The sequence below is a fragment of the Phocoena sinus genome, chromosome 8 (genome assembly GCF_008692025.1).
Source record: "Phocoena sinus isolate mPhoSin1 chromosome 8, mPhoSin1.pri, whole genome shotgun sequence".
Taxonomy (NCBI): Eukaryota; Metazoa; Chordata; class Mammalia; order Artiodactyla; family Phocoenidae; genus Phocoena; species Phocoena sinus.
Window position 1 is genome coordinate 68,635,505 of NC_045770.1, and position 18,151 is coordinate 68,653,655.

The window sequence follows — 18,151 nt, forward strand, 5'->3', positions numbered from 1 at the left end:
CGGGGCCTGGGAAGCAGGAGGAACTGAGATAGGCGGGAAACCCCGGGACAGGTGTCCCCGCGGGAGCTAAGAGCTGCTAGGCGGCCACTACCAAGTCGCCCTTCTTGGGTCCTCAGTGAAGTTACCTGTGTGTTGCAGATGCCCGCCAGTTTCTCACCGACCAGGCCAGATGCACCTGAGACTCCGGGTGAGCGAGTGTGCGGCTCAACCGCTCCTTCAGCTTCCACAGAGATGTGGGGTGTTGTGTAGTGTGAGAAGAACGAGACTGCAAGAAAGGCCACAAATAATGGTTCGTTTCTCTGTGTGAACCATACTCTTCCTCGAGTATCTTGTTTGTAGACATGTTTTTCTTTCTACTTTGGAATCCTTTTCCCTACTCCTTGGAGAACTCATCTTTAAAGGCTTTGTTGTCATTTATCACTCTTTAACGTCATTACTGGTTCCCTCCGCCCAAGAGACTTTGAACTCTTCGAGGGCACTAATGTCTTTCTGTGCCCTCAGAATCAAGCACGATGCCTGAAAGATTAGGCTACTAAGGAAAAAGGTGGACATTTTCTTACAAGACACGTATTTTATCCTTTGTGAGCAATCTTTCAGTAAATCCCCAAATGAAATAGTTTAGGACAGCTCTGCAATAAGCTGCCAACCTAACATTTACCGACTGCCAATGATGACTTATTTTCTTTATAAAGAAGAAAGGATGAGTACCTAGACTCAGGAAAGGTAAGAGTTGAGAGGGTCCTTAAGTATCTAAGCTTTGCAGATGAAGTAAGAGATCATTTAAGTGATTTGCTCAAGTTCCGAGCAGTTTAGTACCACACTCTTCTTTTTAAACCTTGTCACTTGTATATTTTGGACATTTTTTCCTGTTAAACATTTTCTAGGTTAAACGTGACTCCCTAGTATTCTGCATTGTGAACATATGATACTTTATTTATCCAAATCCCCATTGTTTAATATTTAGGTTACCCCTCTCCCAAGCAACTCATTTATGAGCTGCTTGACATATTTTTTGTGTGTACATTTATACTCCTTTAGAATAAATTCCTGAAAATGGAATTGTAGGGTCAATGAAATGGGTATTTCTAAGTCTTTCATAAAAAGTGCTAAATTGCTCTCCAGAAATGTTTTACCAACATATATTCTCAACAGTAGTATATGAGAGTGCTCCCCTTCTTAAACTCACCAGTACTGCTTGTTGTCATTTTTCAAAATCACTATTAGTTTAGCAGATTGAATTAACAGATTGTTTTCTTTTGTTTTCACAGCACCTAGCATAATGCCTAGCACATATTAAGAGCTTAATAGTGTTAAATGAATGATTAAATAAATGATCATTTAAAATGATTATATAGCAGATAAACATTTTGATAGTTCTTTTCTACATATCTCTATATATTTATGTGCCTCACACATATATATAATAAATATATCTGTTTTAAAAGTAAAATAATATTAAACTGTTTTATACTAGACATAAAAAGTTGTGGCCATCTTTACATGTCCATAAGTAATCTATATTATTTAAAATAGTTGTGTAGTATTCAGTTGTGTGGAAATAAAATAATTTACTTAACTATGGGTGGGCAATTAGATTATTTCTAAGTTTTTGCTATTATAAAAATACTGTAGGGCTTCCCTGGTGGCACACTGGTTGAGAGTCCGCCTGCCGATGCAGGGGACGCAGGTTCGTGCCCCGGTCCGGGAAGATCCCACATGCCGCGGAGCGGCTGGAGCCATGGGCGCCGAGCCTGCGCGTCCGGAGCCTGTGCTCCGCAACGGGAGAGACCACAACAGTGAGAGGCCTGCGTACTGCAAAAAAAAAAAAAACAAAAAGAACAAAACTATAATGAATATTCTTGTACATGCACACATTTTGTGTACTTTCCTGATTACTTCCTTATGATGAATTCATGGAAATAGAATTGCAGGTCCAAAGGGAACCCACATTTTCAATCATGATAAATATGGCTAAATAGCAAAAAAAAAAAAAAAAGAGAAGCTATATCAGTATATTTTCTAGAGTGCCTGAGAGTCCACTTTCTTTATACCTTCACCAATACTGGATAGTGTACGAACTTTTTACCTTCCTCAAGTTGATAGGCAGAAAAAAAACCCAAAAAAACTCTTGCTGTAATTTTAGTTATATTTTTTGATTACTAGTAAAAAAAACTTTTCATATATTTCTTGGCTGTTTATGTTACTTTTGTGAATTGCCATTTCATTCCTTTTCTCAATTTATTATTTTGTTAATCATTTTCTCATTGATTTGTAGGAGCTCCCTGCCAAATGAGATATGTAGGGTGCAATTGCACAAAACTTTCCCACCACATGTTAAAACACATCCTGTGGAGTTATTTCTTCCCTGCTCTGTGAATGAAATATGGCACAAATATCATGACTCTTCTGACATTCAAGTAAAAAAAAAGTTAACTAGGCAATTCAATAGCCTCAGATCAGTAGTTAATAAGTCCAGCATAATAATAACTGGCAGATAATAGCAAAGCCCTTTCCCTCCTCTAACCAGCTTGAGCCTGCCATGGTGAAAGGGGAATGGTTGACTTCTTCTCTATGTCCCAGCCTAAAATCTCTCTTCATGCCCCCTCCCACCACCACCAACTCGGTGGCCTTACTTCTCCCCAGATGAAATAGAGGAAAGGGCAAGAGAGTTCTTAACGTGGCTAGTACAGTTCTGTTGATGCTCTCTGAGATCAGCAGGTGTTTACACTTGACTCGTTACTTTATGCATTCTTTGGAAACACTTCCATCCCCAGTGAGCAAACGTAAACAGTCCCTCACTTGCACTTGGGTAAATATATGTCATCTCGTCTAAAGTTCAGTGTCAGTTACTAGCATCTGTTGTATACACCTCCAGCTTCTTACTGTGGAGGTCTCCTCACACTTCCACTTGATCCTCGCCGATAGCCCATATCTGACCGAAAGAAACACCCACGGAATGGCTTTGCCTCACATCTATGGGAGTATAGACTTTGACAAAATTGAAAACTCATCTTCACAGTTAGCCAACCAAAATTTCTTGCTGCCTAGATTCCACTAGAATGTTAGCTCTATGAAGGCAGAGGATTTTCGTCTATTTAGTTCACCTCTGTAGTCACCTGTGCCTAGAATAGTGTCTATACTTAATAAGTGCTCTATAAGTATTGAATGAATGAGTTCCTCAGATATAAGCCAGACACTAATCCACCACCATGACGCCCAGCTTAGGGGTCCTATATCTAATTTCCATTAAAGCCTCTCTCCCTAGGCATGAAGTGAGGAAATGGGTAGACAGTTAACAGTGGCAAAAGCAGTCCCCCTCTGTTTTTTAATTTCTAATTTTGGTGGTCTTCCACTTTACTGTGGAATGTGGGAATAGTTGGCACTTTACTCTCCTTAGAGCCTCAGCCAAAACTGAGACAGAAAGTCCCATTTTAACATCCTGCTACACATATATAACAATAGTACTTATTTATTTACAGTTTGTCTCCATCTAGTAAATCAAGCCCCTGGAGGACAGGGACTGTGCTATATTTGTTTGTATAATATATATATCTAATGTATCATACAAGCTAGGTACTCAATAAAGTTTAGAATTCGTGGATGAGTAAGAGTACTTTAGCAGTAGTAATAATTCCAAATATATTGCAGATATTCCAATTCAAAGATTAAAGTACAAAACTCTGTTTATAGTACTCTTCTAGTAGAAATCTTTAAATTTGGAAATATTTATAGCAAAATGACAGATTTACTTGTACTTTAATGTCACTGTGCCAGATATTCTCTGCTGCCCCTATAGATCTGCGTCACCCTTTAGAGGTTACATCAGCAAGTTCCCTTCCCCTCTGGCTTCTGGTTGAGCTCAGCTGATGGAGAGCACTAGCAGGAGATCAAAAGGCAGTAGGAGACAGAGATTAGTGTATTTATTACCATCTCTCCCTCCACATTGGCCAGGTTGGGGTAATAAATACACTGCATCATCTCTTGCTGTTTCCCTCCTCACATTCTGATTATATTCTCTTCAGTTGCCCCTTTTGAGTGTGCCATCTGTTTCTTGCTGGGACCCTGACAGATACAAAAATATTTTCAGTTTTTACAGGGTGCAGGAGGTATACACCAGTTTTTTTAATGTGAGAAAAATCTGTTATCGTTTCTTGAAGTTTAGTTTATATTATACTTCTAAGCACGTTAATATTGGTGGCTCTGAAATAGCTGGAAAATAGAACCTAAAATGATATATGCCCTTTCCTGTTTCTGCCTGTTCAAATATATAGGAAAGAAGTCAGCTTACAGTTGGTTTTATATTTTTCCAATTATAAGAGGAATATACATTTAATTTTTTTCAAATGCAGACAGTATGAAAAATAATCCCATATAATCCACTAGGTAGAGAAAATTACTATTAGAAATTTAGTCATTTTCCCCCACAATAATATCTATCAAAGAAGGGAGGAAAATTATCCTGATAATACATTTTCCAATATTTATAATATATAGTACATTGTCTTTGTGTGCATATGCATATTGTGGGGTGTGACTCATTCCATAGAAAGAAATATTGCATTTCTTTAGATCAACATGAATCTAACCCTGAGTTCCCATCCTGCCATGTTGGTGAGAAAGTCAATCTCAGTTATTATTGAGCATTTCCTCTCCATCCAGGATTGTACAAAGTTTCTAGGGCCTTAATCATTGTGGAAATACCTGGAATTACCTCAAATTATTTGGTCGTCTGTCCACATTGATTTACTGCTGAGATTCCCTTTTGTGCCATCTTCCCTTCAGGTCTGAGGACTCCAATATTTCTTACCACCCTGAGAACTCAAGAATCCGGAATCAAGTGAGTGAATTTGGCACCCCCTGCACCCAGGTGCAGCCTTCCTTTCTGAGGTTTTGTCACAGAGCAAGACAGGAGTCTTAGATGTTCACTCAACTTATGGGCTTCCATCTCCTAAATCCTGAGGAATCTCTCTTCCACGTCATCCTCAAAGGCATTCCTTTCTTTTTTTCCCCTTCTCATTTCACAATATAGGGAGAGCCTATATTTGTCTCCATGCAGCTTTTGCTTTTTGCCTTAGAGGAATCTGAGGTCTGGATACCTGCTTGAATGGGGTCAAGAAGCAGGGAGATAGGAGAAAACATAGAATTAATATCTCAACAAAATAAACTGCCACAAAAATTTGTATCCAATTATATATGCTTATTTTTAACCTGCTTTTTAATTTAAACATTACACCACAAACATTTCTTCATGTCACATGCTTTTAAATGTCTGTATAACCGTAAGGTATTCCATCATAAGAATGTATCATAATTTATTTAACCAACATTTGATAGCCTTTAGATAGCTCACTCTAAAGGTAGCCTTATCTGTATCCACTACAACCTTTTTTTTTTTTTTTTAAATAGATACTCAGAAGCTAAGATTCTCTTTGGGTAAGAGCTAAAGCTTGGGATAGAGCATACTGAAATTAATAGACATAATTTGGAAGATTAATACTTTAGAATTCTATCTAAAGTATATAAGATAATTTTCCTTCTCAGTGTGTGTGACCAAAAGACAGGCCTGTACAAAAGCCATTGGCATACTTGAGTTGTTGAGAAATGCTTTTTTTTTTCCAGAAATTAAGAAATTATTACAGAATGTCATCTAGATAGTTGAGTAACGATAAATGTTACATGTGCATAGGAAAGTTTCAACTTGGCTCTTATTTGAATTTATTTTTATTTAATTCTAAAAAATCCTGAAGTGACTAACAATGGTCTTTAAACAGAGTAGTGCCACTTTTCTGGCCTATTCTTTCTGCAAAATACCCTTACTGATCAATTTTGCAACTGCTGGTTAAGAATCAGGATGTACCCTGAGCCAAATCTTTAAATCATGCTTAAAGGAGCCTAAAGCCATTAAAACCCCAAGAGATCAAAATATTTCTTCTATCCGTCTACAAGTAGGGCTCTGATACAAGAGCCACTGTGAATAATCCAGCCAATCACCTTCAACTCACAAAGCCACCAATATATTCATAGAAGGGAATGATGAAAAGGAAAGGTTTTCGAGTCAGATATTTCTCTTTAATTCAACAAATATTTGTTGATTACCTTACTATATGCCAAGCATTATTACTAAGATGCTGAGAATACCTCAGTAAACAAAACAGACAAAAATTCCTGAGGAAGAGTGGTACGGGATGAAATCAGAGAGGAAGTGGTTTGGGGGCTGCAGATAATATAGGGCCTTTAGGCCACAATAAGGACTTTGACTCTGAGTGAGATAGAAAGCTACTAGAGGGTTTTGAACAGAGACATTTCAGGACTGACTTTATAAAAGATTATCCTGACACTGTGTTGAGAACAAACTATAGGGGGCCAAGGAGGTTAACAAGATCAAGCCTACAGTAATCTAAGTGAGAGATGACAATGGCTTGGACCAGAGTTGTAATGGTGAGATTGTAGGAAGTAGTTGGATTCTGGGTATATTTTGAAGATAGAGCCAACAGTGCTTTGTTAATGGATTGGATGTGACATGTAAGACAAAGAGAAATTTCAAAATGGCTAACGTTTTTGGCCTGAGCAAATGGAAGAAAAAAGTTGCAATGAAATGTGACAAAGGAGAAATGGGAGGAGTATGTTTGGCGGGAAAGATGATGGATATGGTTTTGTATGTTTCAAGTTTGGGATGTCTCTTAGACATTCTAATGGAGATACGGAGTAGTAAGTTGGCATATGAGTTGGAGTTTATTGGAGAGGTCCAGGATGGAGATCCAAAATTGAGGTTCGTCATCATAGAAGATTTATTCAGAGCTATGAGATTGGACTGAGAGTAGATAGGAGAGAATTCCAAGAACTGAAAGCTGGGGCATTCCACTTTTGTGACAGAACTGGGTTTGTATTTAAGCCTAGCTACTTACAAGCTCTGAGACTTTCAATGACTTATTTCACCTTTCGGAACCTTTGTTTTGTTGTTGCTCTTGTTCTTGTTGCTTAAACCTGTAAAATTGAGATCATATTGACCAGTATCTTTTATGATTATTGTGATAAGTGAATTTCTCATTTAAAGTGCTTAGCACGCTGCCTGGCACATGGTAAATAGTCAGTAAATATTACCTACTATTATTATTACTTTTAAAACCAGCATTTGTCTTCCAAAATGTTGCTGACTTCCTCAGTGATAATATGCTCATATAATCAATATAGTGGCAATGCCTGCTATTTATTTGGATAAAAAGTGACAAATTGGAAGTATACAGTGAACCACTCCCTCCCCCCATATCTAATACCTTAAATAAGATACACTTTTAGCCAAGAGTAAAGCCAAGAGGTTTTTCAACTTGTTAGCTTTTGAAGTCCTCTTAACTGTTTAATTTTGCATTAATCTCTTTTGAAAAATTTTAGGTACTTTTATTTAGCTGCCAAGATCTGTGAAACACAATTATAGAGACTCTCCTTTAAAGTTTTGGCATTCAGTATGGCTGACTGCTACAAAAATAAAAACATGGTTGGTGAAGTTTGAAATAAGGACGCCCTTCTTTAACACATTTGAATAATCATTTGATCTGAAAATTATTTCATCCTTTATCTAAAAAAGTCTTTTAATTTTCAAAATAGATGGCGTCTTATTGCCCTAACAAAATAAAATATATTCTGATCTAATTTTCATAGAAATAACTCTGAGATTGTTTGGAAAACTACTTTCTATATTAAAAACAGGCAAATGGGCCAAAGCCAGCCTTTTTTTGGTGTCAGAGTGGCTTCAGAATTTCTCTTCCTTTGGCCTGTTGCTGAGGTGGCAAGGGTAACCATTGAGAAACAAAAGAATAGAGACATTTTAGGGTGGAAAGAGCATTCTTATAAATAAGGCAAAATTTTTCACTTGTTATAGTTCTTTTTCTTTCCTCGCTACAAGAGAGAAAAAAAGTCAATCCCTAGTCTACCAGTAGGCTAGTAATTCCTTAGATCGAAATAAAAGTAATGTGCCCTTTAACACCAATATTTTCTAGAGTTGAAGTCCAAAGTTATGTGCGCAATTCCCTCCTCTGCTGCTAGGTGGCAATTAATGCCTTGGAGAGAAAAAATCCCCACCCATCCCTTCCCCCCTTCACCTTCCCCACCCAGAAAGATACGTGCATTTTCTTTTCCTTAAGGTAAGAATTCTCTTAAGGATAATATTCTCTTTCCTGCTTTGTTTTGTCCAAGTGAATTTACATTCACCTTTTCCTTTCATTGTTAAGAGTAACACATACAAATCCACCACAGACTGCTATAGCTAGGGAAGAATAGATCATATCTCTTAAAGAGGGTGGTTTCCAAACAGAGTGTATGTTCATGAGTGATATAGAGTAGGAAGTTGCTATAATTTCCCTGCAGAGTTTTGTTTTTCTCAATTTTAATAAAGAAAAATTTCCTGTGAAAGGAATTACAATTGGCCCATGTTAACGTTATGCCAAATGTTATATAATTAAATAGAAAATAAAAATGAAGAAAGAAAATAATTTTAAAGACCGAAAAGCAATTTCAGTGTGGTGAAACTGCTTTTCCAAGTGAACTATAGAAAAAACAATGAAAGAATTCTTCATAAGAGTCACAGAGCGGTACTATATAAAAAATAGAATTTTTTTTTCCTCAGATAACCTACCCAGATTTATCTATTCCTAGCAAAGTTATTTAAAGACTACACATAGCTTCTATGTATTTATAAGTCTAGTGAATCTGGTCTACATCCTTTTTAAAATATGTTTAATCGAGGACATTGCTTTTCATGACCTTCTTTGCTGAAAGAGTATATGTAGTGTGTGTTTGTTTTATATAAAATTCAAAATATCAAATCCCTGTTCAAAGAAAACTCTCAGTTTGGGTCTTAAACCAAAGAGACTCTCCCCAGGCTGAACTTAATGAAGCCGAACACCAAAAAAGAAAAGCTGCTTCTGGCATTCTAGGCCTTCCCTGCATCCAGATGGCCTGTCTGTAGCCTAGCCAGAGCCAAACCCTTCCTGCTGCTGGCCTTGGATGACAGCCCCAGGCTACACCAGCTTCCATACCCTTTTAACTCTTCAGTGTCCAGGATTTTTAAGAAAAGATGGGACTTCCAATGTGAATTGGGCTGAAAGGGTAAATCAAGTTTTCAGCTTGAAGTTTAGTTTATAAAATTTTTATCCACATCCCCTCCTCCCTCCCCTCCCATAGGCTCCCTCCCACAGTAGCTCAGTCAGCCATCTGGCATCAGAGGAGCACCGTTTGGAAGACAGTGTGTGTGTGGGCAGCCTGCAGGTGAGGACAGGGCTGCCAAGGCAGACCATGCGGTTTGTCCTGTGCCTACACCCAATACCTGATTTGTGCCTTTCCAGAGCCTTAGTATACACACAGCAGTCCTGCTGTTTAGGGTGGGGGTAATTTCAAAAAGTATTTTTTAAAATAACTCGTTCACTAGACTTAAGTTCAGCAAACAAGCGTGCATAAATGGGAGATATAAAATGACCATGCATGGATTTAAGTGAGAACTTCTCTGAAGTCGTTGTACCAGAAAAACAAACCTACTCTGTTTTAAAAGTATCCTTGGAAGTCTTTCTAGAGGCAGCCATTGTTTTCATCTTGGGTTTTCAAAGGTTTGGGAATTTCACCAGAAGGTAGTACACAAAGCAAACTTTACACTTGAAGGTAGAATTTCCCTATGGTTTTGTTTTTCTCTACATAAAGAGATGTAATTAACTGATTTGTAAGGGTGCTTCTCCATTGGCCAGAATAGATATTTTCAGATGAAAGCCTATGTCACTTTCCTTCTTATTTTTGAATCTCATTTCTTAGTTCTGTGCTTACTGTTATTTTTAATTATTATTATTATGCCTGTTGTCAAGCTATTCCACTTTCCACAGAGTTGATTAGAGACCTGAGAAATCCAGGCCAACATAAAGTCCTGGTTTCCAGATCAGACTACGTGAACAAAGAAAAACAAAAACAAAAACAGCAAAAGTGCTAGTTTTTACAACACTCTTAAAGAAAACAAAATTTAAAAGTCTGAAAAGGAGCCTAGAGCTGTAGAGAATGGAGTTTAAAAACAGGAACCCACAAACCGGTTTGCAGGGCAGAAATAGAGACACAGATGTAGAGAACAAACGTATGGACACCAAGCAGGGGAAGTGGCGGGAGGGGGGTGGGTGGGGTGTGATGAACTGGGAGATTGGGATTGACATGTATACACTGATGTGTATAAAACTGATGACTAATAAGAACCTGCTGTATAAAAAAAAAAATAAAATTGTAAAATTAAAAAAAAAACAAAAACAAAACAGGAACCCACAGAAGGAAGAATGAAAGGATAAAAAAACCATGGAGGGGCTTCCCTGGTGGCGCAGTGGTTGGGAGTCCGCCTGCCGATGCAGGGGACGCGGGTTCGTGCCCTGGTCCGGGAGGATCCCGCGTGCCGCGGAGCGGCTGGGCCCGTGAGCCATGGCCGCTGGGCCTGCGCGTCCGGAGCCTGTGCTCCGCGATGGGAGAGGCCACAGCGGTGAGCGGCCCGCGTACCACACACACACACACACACACACACACACACACACACACACACACACACAAAAGTCTCATGTGAGTAATAAAGCTTATAAAAAAAAAAAACAAAAACCATGGAGTAACGAGATGAAAATAAAGTATATAAAAGAGAGAATAAAAATAGATCTATCTGTTGCTTTGCAGCGTTTAGCCTGGAGTGCTGGGTGTCTCCTCCGAGCAGCAGAACTGCCCTCAACAGCTGACATAAAAGGGCACTCTGGGGCTTCCCTGGTGGCGCAGTGGTTGGGAGCCCACCTGTCGATTCAGGGGGCGCAGGTTCGTGCCCCGGCCCCGGGGGGATCCCGCATGCCGCGGAGCGGCTGCGCCTGTGAGCCATGGCCGCTGAGCCTGCGCGTCCGCAGCCTGTGCTCCATGGCGGGAGAGGCCACAGCAGTGAGAGGCCCACGTACTGGGGGGGGGGGGGGAAGGGCACTCTGGCACCTGCTTCCGGTTTGTGGCTTCAGAACCAAAATCCTTCCCTTGACCCTCTCCATCCGCCTAGCTCTGTTCAGACCTTCAATCCCCTGGTTTCAGCTTTACTACTTGCTTCTGTGCATTTGCCTGGCTCTCAAATGCAGGTTGTCTTCTGTGCCACGACCTTGTCTCTCTTCAACTAAGATGATGAAAATTGGGACTCGCCATCCAGCTATGTTGTCTCAGGCCATCTTGGGCAATATTCCTCCCCGTTGGACCCAGTCCTCAGGATTCTCCCTTCTGTGAAAAACGCAGTGATCTAGACAGGAATTTTGGAAAGATTTGTCCTCAGGGGCGATAGGATATCACTTCTGGTTCAATGCACATTTCCAGAATATAAGCTGAGATCATCTAAATGCAGAAAGAGCAAAAAGATCCATCAGTTCTGACCATAAATGTCTAATAACTGATAATAATAGCTGATGGATTGCAATTGGATTTTCACAGAACAATAAAATACTACTCCCACCAGAAAGTAAATGTGAGAAAAAATTTTACAAAGGAAAAAAAGAAACTAACACATGGAATTAGATGTCAAGTTTTCTTCTTAGAAAATCTGAAGAAAAGTCCAGTTAAAGGGGAACATCGTTTAGAATAAGTCATCTAATGTTAGTTTAATGCTCTTTTTTTTTTAAATGTGCATTTTATTTCTGAGAAAAGAATTTTACTTCCCTTTTCAATTTGAAGAGGGGGGCAAAAACTTGGGAACATCATTCCTGTGTTCTAGTGTCAAAAGAAAATTGTTGGCATGAGAAATGTTACGAATTTATGAAAAACAATAGTTTTCTCCCCTAATTAGAATGTTGTTTTTCACTGTTTTTCCCCATCACTGAGAGAGTATATGTATAAAAACCCAGCATCCTTGCATACAACCCTTTGACTAGATTTCACAACTCTAGTTCTATGCTAATAAGAAGTCTTTATTTAGTTTCAGTCTTTCCAAATAAGCCTGTAAGTTTCTGAAGCAGCACATGCCAGTTTGGTCCTCTCTGTCCTCTCTCCCTTGACCCCCGGCTGAAACCTGGTCTGTTCACCTAAAAAGGTGAAGCTAGACCCTGTTCTACAGAGCATTTTTGTCTTTATGGGGCCCCATAAAACCGTGGGGACTCGACTCCAGCCCAGCGAGGAGATAGAGACTGGCCGCCATCTAGTTCAGCTGGCTCAAGAGAAGACAGCTTCCTCGTCCTCTCACAGACAGTCCCTTCCGTGCTGACCTTTGACTAACTGGCAGGGCTCTTGAGCTCTGACTCTGCTTCCTCTCTGCCCACACTCTTTTTCCCCACATTGTCAGTCGGTCCTTCTTGGAAGGGGGAAGAACCTGAGGAAAAGGTGCTGGGAAGAGGAAAATTGGAAGTCCTGACATTCAAGCCCCTAAGGATTATTTTCCCTTCCTTGATTAAGGTTTACTGTTCATTTAAATGGATATCAACACAAGACTTGCAAAATTTGGAAGGAAATCCAGAAAAGAGGGGATATATGTATACGTATAGCTGATTCACTTTGCCGTACAGCAAAAACTAACACAACATTGTAAAACAACTATACCCCAATAAAAAATTAATTAAAAAAAATTTTTTTAAGTTAAAAAAAAACTATACCCCCCAAAAAGATTAATTTAAAAAAAATGCAAAATTTGCAGAACCAGAGAATTTAGCATGTTCTATGCATCAGGGTAGATAGCTTACATATTTCAGGAGACTATGTTAGCCCTTCTGCAAATATCCCATAGTATTTTATTTATGTTTTTCAACACATGGATTCTTTTAAATTGAAGTATAGTTGATTTACAGTGTTGTGTTAGTTTCAAGTATACAGCAAAGCAACACATGGACTTTGTTGGAACACAATTCAGTCCATAATATTACTTAATACAGTGGCAAAGATACAATTCCACATGCTTTCTGGTCATAAGCTAGGCGGTTTCACTCTGTTATCTAATTACAAACTCACCAACAGGCAAATTTTGATCTTTTTTTTTTAAATAGACACTTTATTATATACACAGGTGATAAAATCCCAGACTTACTATAAGGCACATAAATATACACCCTGCTAAATGTTTAATATTATCAAACTTGTACAGCTTGAGCATCCTGTAGTCTTTTAAAAATGGCATATTTAATGCAACTTTTTGCAAACATTTTGCTTTCCTTTTATAATTATTATGATCTGTAGTTCCACTGTATAGAAATAGATTCCAGGAAAAATTACAATGCATATAGACAATGGTCAAATAGCTTAAAGAATTTGATGCTGGGACTTCCCTGGTGGCGCAGTAGTTAAGAATCCGCCTGCCAATGCAGGGGACACGGGTTCAAGCCTTGGTCTGGGAAGATCCCACATGCCACAGAGCAACTAAGCCCATGTGCCACAACTACTGAGCCTGCACTCTAGAGCCCACCAGCCACAACTACTGAGCCTGTGTGTCACAACTACTGAAGCCAGCGTGCCTAGAGCCTGTGCTCCGCAACAAGAGAAGCCACTGCAATGAGAAGCCCATGCACCGCAATGAAGAGTAGACCCCGCTTGTCGCAACTAGAGAAAGACTGCATGCAGCAATGAAGACCCAATGCAGCCAAAAATAAATAAATAAAATAAATAAATTTATTTTTTAAAAAAAGATTTGATGCTAAAGCTTTAAAAAATGCAAATGACTTATCTCATAATCATTTGATTTTGAAAGAGACCCAAACAATAAATAGTGAAGACCCTCCGTACCATGTTTAAAAAATTTTTTTAAAGGTAAAGAATATAGAGGAACAATCGTAAAATTGTAGAAGTCCCTTTACCATTGTAAAAGCAAAGATCTGATTGTATTTTCCTGATTTTTCTTCCCCTTTGATGACTTCACTGATGGTGCCTCAGCTGCATGTATGGCATCTCTCCTCCTGCTGACTTTGTACAAAAAAATTCCCTCCCTCATTTGGGGATGTTTATAACCCTTTCATCTAGCCCACTCTATTTACCTTCCAAAAGCTGGCATTCAGCTGAAACCAGAGGAAAAAAAAAGTCTTTTCCCAGTTTGTTGGCAACTTGTTGAAGGCAATTGACTGCTTTTCAATAGAAAACATTTCCTTCCCCTATCGTGTCACCTCTACCCCTTAAAACACTTTCCAGAGCTCTGGCTGAGCCCTCCCTGGATTGCCAAACAATGGTTTCCTTTTAAATAAAGCAGCTGGTGTCATACATAGGTATTTTCTTAAGAAAAGAATCATTGATTTCCGCCCATAATGTGTACATAGTAAAGAGCACCACAGAACTGGAAGGGGCTTCCCAATTCAATCCCACCCATGAATTTTACAGGGGAGGAAACTGAGACCCAGGGAAGTAAGGGTATAGTCCAATTTCTAGATCAAAGATTCCTCCCTTTTTCTGTAACATGGACCACCTTGTCAAACTGGTGAAGCCTGTGGATTCCCTCTCAGAATAATGTTTTTAACAACATAAAATAATGTACAGTACATGAAGATGGACCCCTTCCTTATATCATGTACAAAAATTAACTCAAAATGGATCAAAATCCTAAACGTAAGAGCCAAAACAATACAATTCTTAGAAGAAGACATAAAAGTAAACCTTATGACTGTAGATTAGGCAATGGATTCTTTTATCTTTTTATTTTATTTTATTTTAAGTTTATTTATTTTATTTATATTTATTTTTGGCTGTGTTGGGTCTTCATTGCTGCGTGCAGGCTTTGTCTAGTTGCGGTGAGTGGGGGCTACTCTTTGTTGCAGTGTGCGGGCTTCTCATTGCGGTGGCTTCTCTTGTTGCAGAGCACAGGCTCTAGGCGCACGGGCTTCAGCAGTTGTGGTGCACGGGCTTCAGCAGTTGTGGCACGTGGGCTCAGTAGTTGTGGCTTGCGGGCTCTAGAGTGTAAGCTCAGTAGTTGTGGCACACGGGCTTAGTTGCTCCGCAGCATGTGGGATCTTCCCGGACCAGGGCTCAAACCCGTGTGCTCTGCATTGGCAGGTGGATTCTTAACCACTGTGCCACCAGGGAAGCCCCTCTTTTGTCTTTTTAAAAACATGTTTATTGAAATATAATTCATATGCCATAAAATTCATCTATTTAAGGTATGTACAGTTTTAGTACATTTACAGAGTTGTACAACCATCACCATGATCTAATTTTAGAATCTAACTTTTTTTTTTAAACAATAAGGAGGATTTATTGGTTCATGTACAAGGATAATCAAACAATGACACCAAGGTCTGGATTTTTCTAAGCATGTCTGTTCTTTTCTTCTACCATTTTTTTTTCTGAAGAAAAATTAGATCTGATAAGGGACTTGTATCCAGAATAAAGAACTCTTGCAGCTCAATAATTAAAGACAAACGATCCAATTAAAGAATGGGCAAAAGATTTGAATAGGCATTTCTCCAAAGAAGACATACCATGACCCATGGCCCATAACCATGTGAAAAAGTGCTCAGCATCATTAACCATTAGGGAAATGCAAAGCAAAACCACAATGAGATACCACTTCATACCCTCTAGGATGGCTGTAATCAGAAAGCCATGCAATAACGAGTTGGAGAGGATATTGAGAAATCGGAACCCTCAAACACTGCTGGAGATGATATAAAATGGTGCAACCACTTTAGAAAACAGTCTGGCAATTCTTCAAAAGGTTAAACACAGAGTTACCATATGACCCAGCAATTCCACTCCTAGGTATAAACCCATTAGAAATGAAAACATAGCATATATCTACACAAACATTTGCACATGAATGCTCATAGCATTTCAGCTATTATTCATGATAGCTAAAAAGTGGAAACAACCTAAATGTCCATCAATATGAATAAACAAAATATGGTATAGCCATGCAATGAAATATTATATGGCAATAAAAAGAAATGAAGTCCTGGTACATGATACAACTTGGGTGAACCTTAAAAACATGCTAAGTGAGAGAAACCAGTCACAAAAGACTCATATTGTATGATCCCATTTATATGAAAGGTCCAGAATAGGCAAATTTATAAAGACAGAAAGTACATTAGTGGTTGCCAAGGGCTGAGGGATAGAGAGGAAAAGAGTAGGCAGTGACTGCTATTGAGTACAAGTTTCTTCTTGTGGTGATGAAAATATTCTAAACTTAGATTATAGTGATGGTTGCATAATTCTGTGATTATATTAAAGCCTTTGAAATGTGCACTTTAAATGGGTGAATTTTATGTTATATGTATTATATCTCAATAAAGATGTTTTAAAAATACATAAGAATCCAAAGGAAACCAATTCCATCAAAATATAGTTATCAGAATATTAAAAAACAAATATATGATATAGTAATATATGTGCTTCTTTTTTAACGTGTTAAATTAAAAGATGCAGCAGCAAGTCTATTAAGTACCATAATTTTGAAATAGTGATGAATAGATATCATATCTTGAGATATCTGCAACAAATGTGAAAGCAATAAGAAAATGTCTGACTTCTCGTGGTGAAAAATCATAAGTACTGCTAACACTCTGTGGTTTCTTGTCTACATTAATAATCAAAGGACTACATGGGCAATTTAAGCCTACAAATGGGAGGAAGTGAAAGATAGGGCAGAATTGGGAGAGCTCTTGAAGGAAATGCTAAATTTCAATTAGACATCGCTGAAAATAATGATGTAATTTTTTTCCCCTTTTAAATTCACAGACATCCTGAATTCTGTCTATGGACAGAATGGACCTCCTGGGGATCCATCAAGAGAGTTAGCGAGAAAGCTGGTTTAAAATCCATGCCTCCTGACTTAGCTAAGTTCTCTATCTAATCCTACTCTTTTTTTTTTCTCTCTTAATAAAGGGGATTAGGTGGAAAAGAATGAATTTTATTTAAACTGCTAGAGTGAGTCAGTTCTAAAACGAGAGGGACCCAAGGGTTGCTTGTGTGGAAGTTTCTAAAGAATAAAAAGGTTTTGAACTCTGACCCTTCCCTTCCTACTCCATTCCTGCCCCCCTCACACAACCACCACCACCCATGCAACCCATATACACCACAACTACAAAATGATAATATAATTACTATATTTCAATAGTAGACATCGATTTAGAAAAGTAATTGTTGTTTAGAGCTCTAGTGGAATTTGACGTTTTCTCAGAGGGAATATTTTTTTTTTTTTTTTTTTTTTTTTTTTGCGGTACGCGGACCTCTCACTGTTGTGGCCTCTCCCGTTGCGGAGCATAGACTCCGGACGCGCAGGCTCAGCGGCCATGGCTCACGGGTCCAGCCGTTCCGCGGCATGTGGGATCTTCCCGGACCGGGGCACGAACCCAAGTCCCCCAAATCGGCAGGCAGACTCTCAACCACTGCGCCACCAGGGAAGCCCCTCAGAGGGAATATTTTTAAGAATTCACTTTTGAATGCCTGGTGAGGCAGAAAAGCTGCCAGCAGAGATTGAATCTGTTGGAAATAGAGTGGGGTAACTGAGCTCAAATCACTGATTTTAGATTTTGCAGAAATTTATTCACTTTTCAATTTAGGGAGGAGCTTACCAGGGCAGACCATCTTAAGAGATAGCTGCTGATACACACGTGGTCACTAAGAAGTGGAATGGAAGAAAACAGACACAATCAAGTTGTTTGTCTTCATTCTATTCAAATGATTGTAAATATCAGATGATTACAATATGTACACACAGATGGAGTAAATCATTTTTTAAAATGAGAATAGAATGTGTGACATTCCGGCCATTATTTGAAACCTGGGGCAAGGAGGTTTTTGGGTCCTCCTTTTAACTGTGCCTTCTTTCCAAATCACCTCCACCATGTAATATAGTACTGCCTGATAGAGTAATATATAGAACCTGGACTATGGTTGCAACTGGGCATTAAGACTGGTGGTCACTTGAGTATGGGAACTTATTAAAAGGTTAGATAAACCCTGATTATATTTTCTGAATTAAAAAAATAAAAAGGACATATTTTGCCTATGGGGTTTTATAGTTCTCTCTGGTGTCAAAAATTCTCTGGGAAATATACTTCATATACCAAAACACTAGTGTCTAAAGGACAAAATATTTAAAATTGACACTATCTGGAAAACCCAGGTTGAATGGCCATCATAGTTACAGATATCCCAGATCAAGTGAATTGTAAGTGCAAAATGGGTAGGAATTGGGGACGGTCCAGAACAAGATCATCAG

At 38.8% G+C, this 18,151-nt stretch overlaps 1 long non-coding RNA gene across 1 annotated transcript; it reads left to right on the top strand.

The window, feature by feature from the left end:
- Positions 1-76: 76 nt before the first annotated feature.
- Positions 77-16,935, top strand: LOC116758549. Its single transcript, XR_004351189.1, has 3 exons — positions 77-289; positions 4,783-4,837; positions 16,666-16,935. It is a non-coding gene; the product is annotated as an uncharacterized LOC116758549 (long non-coding RNA).
- Positions 16,936-18,151: the final 1,216 nt, after the last annotated feature.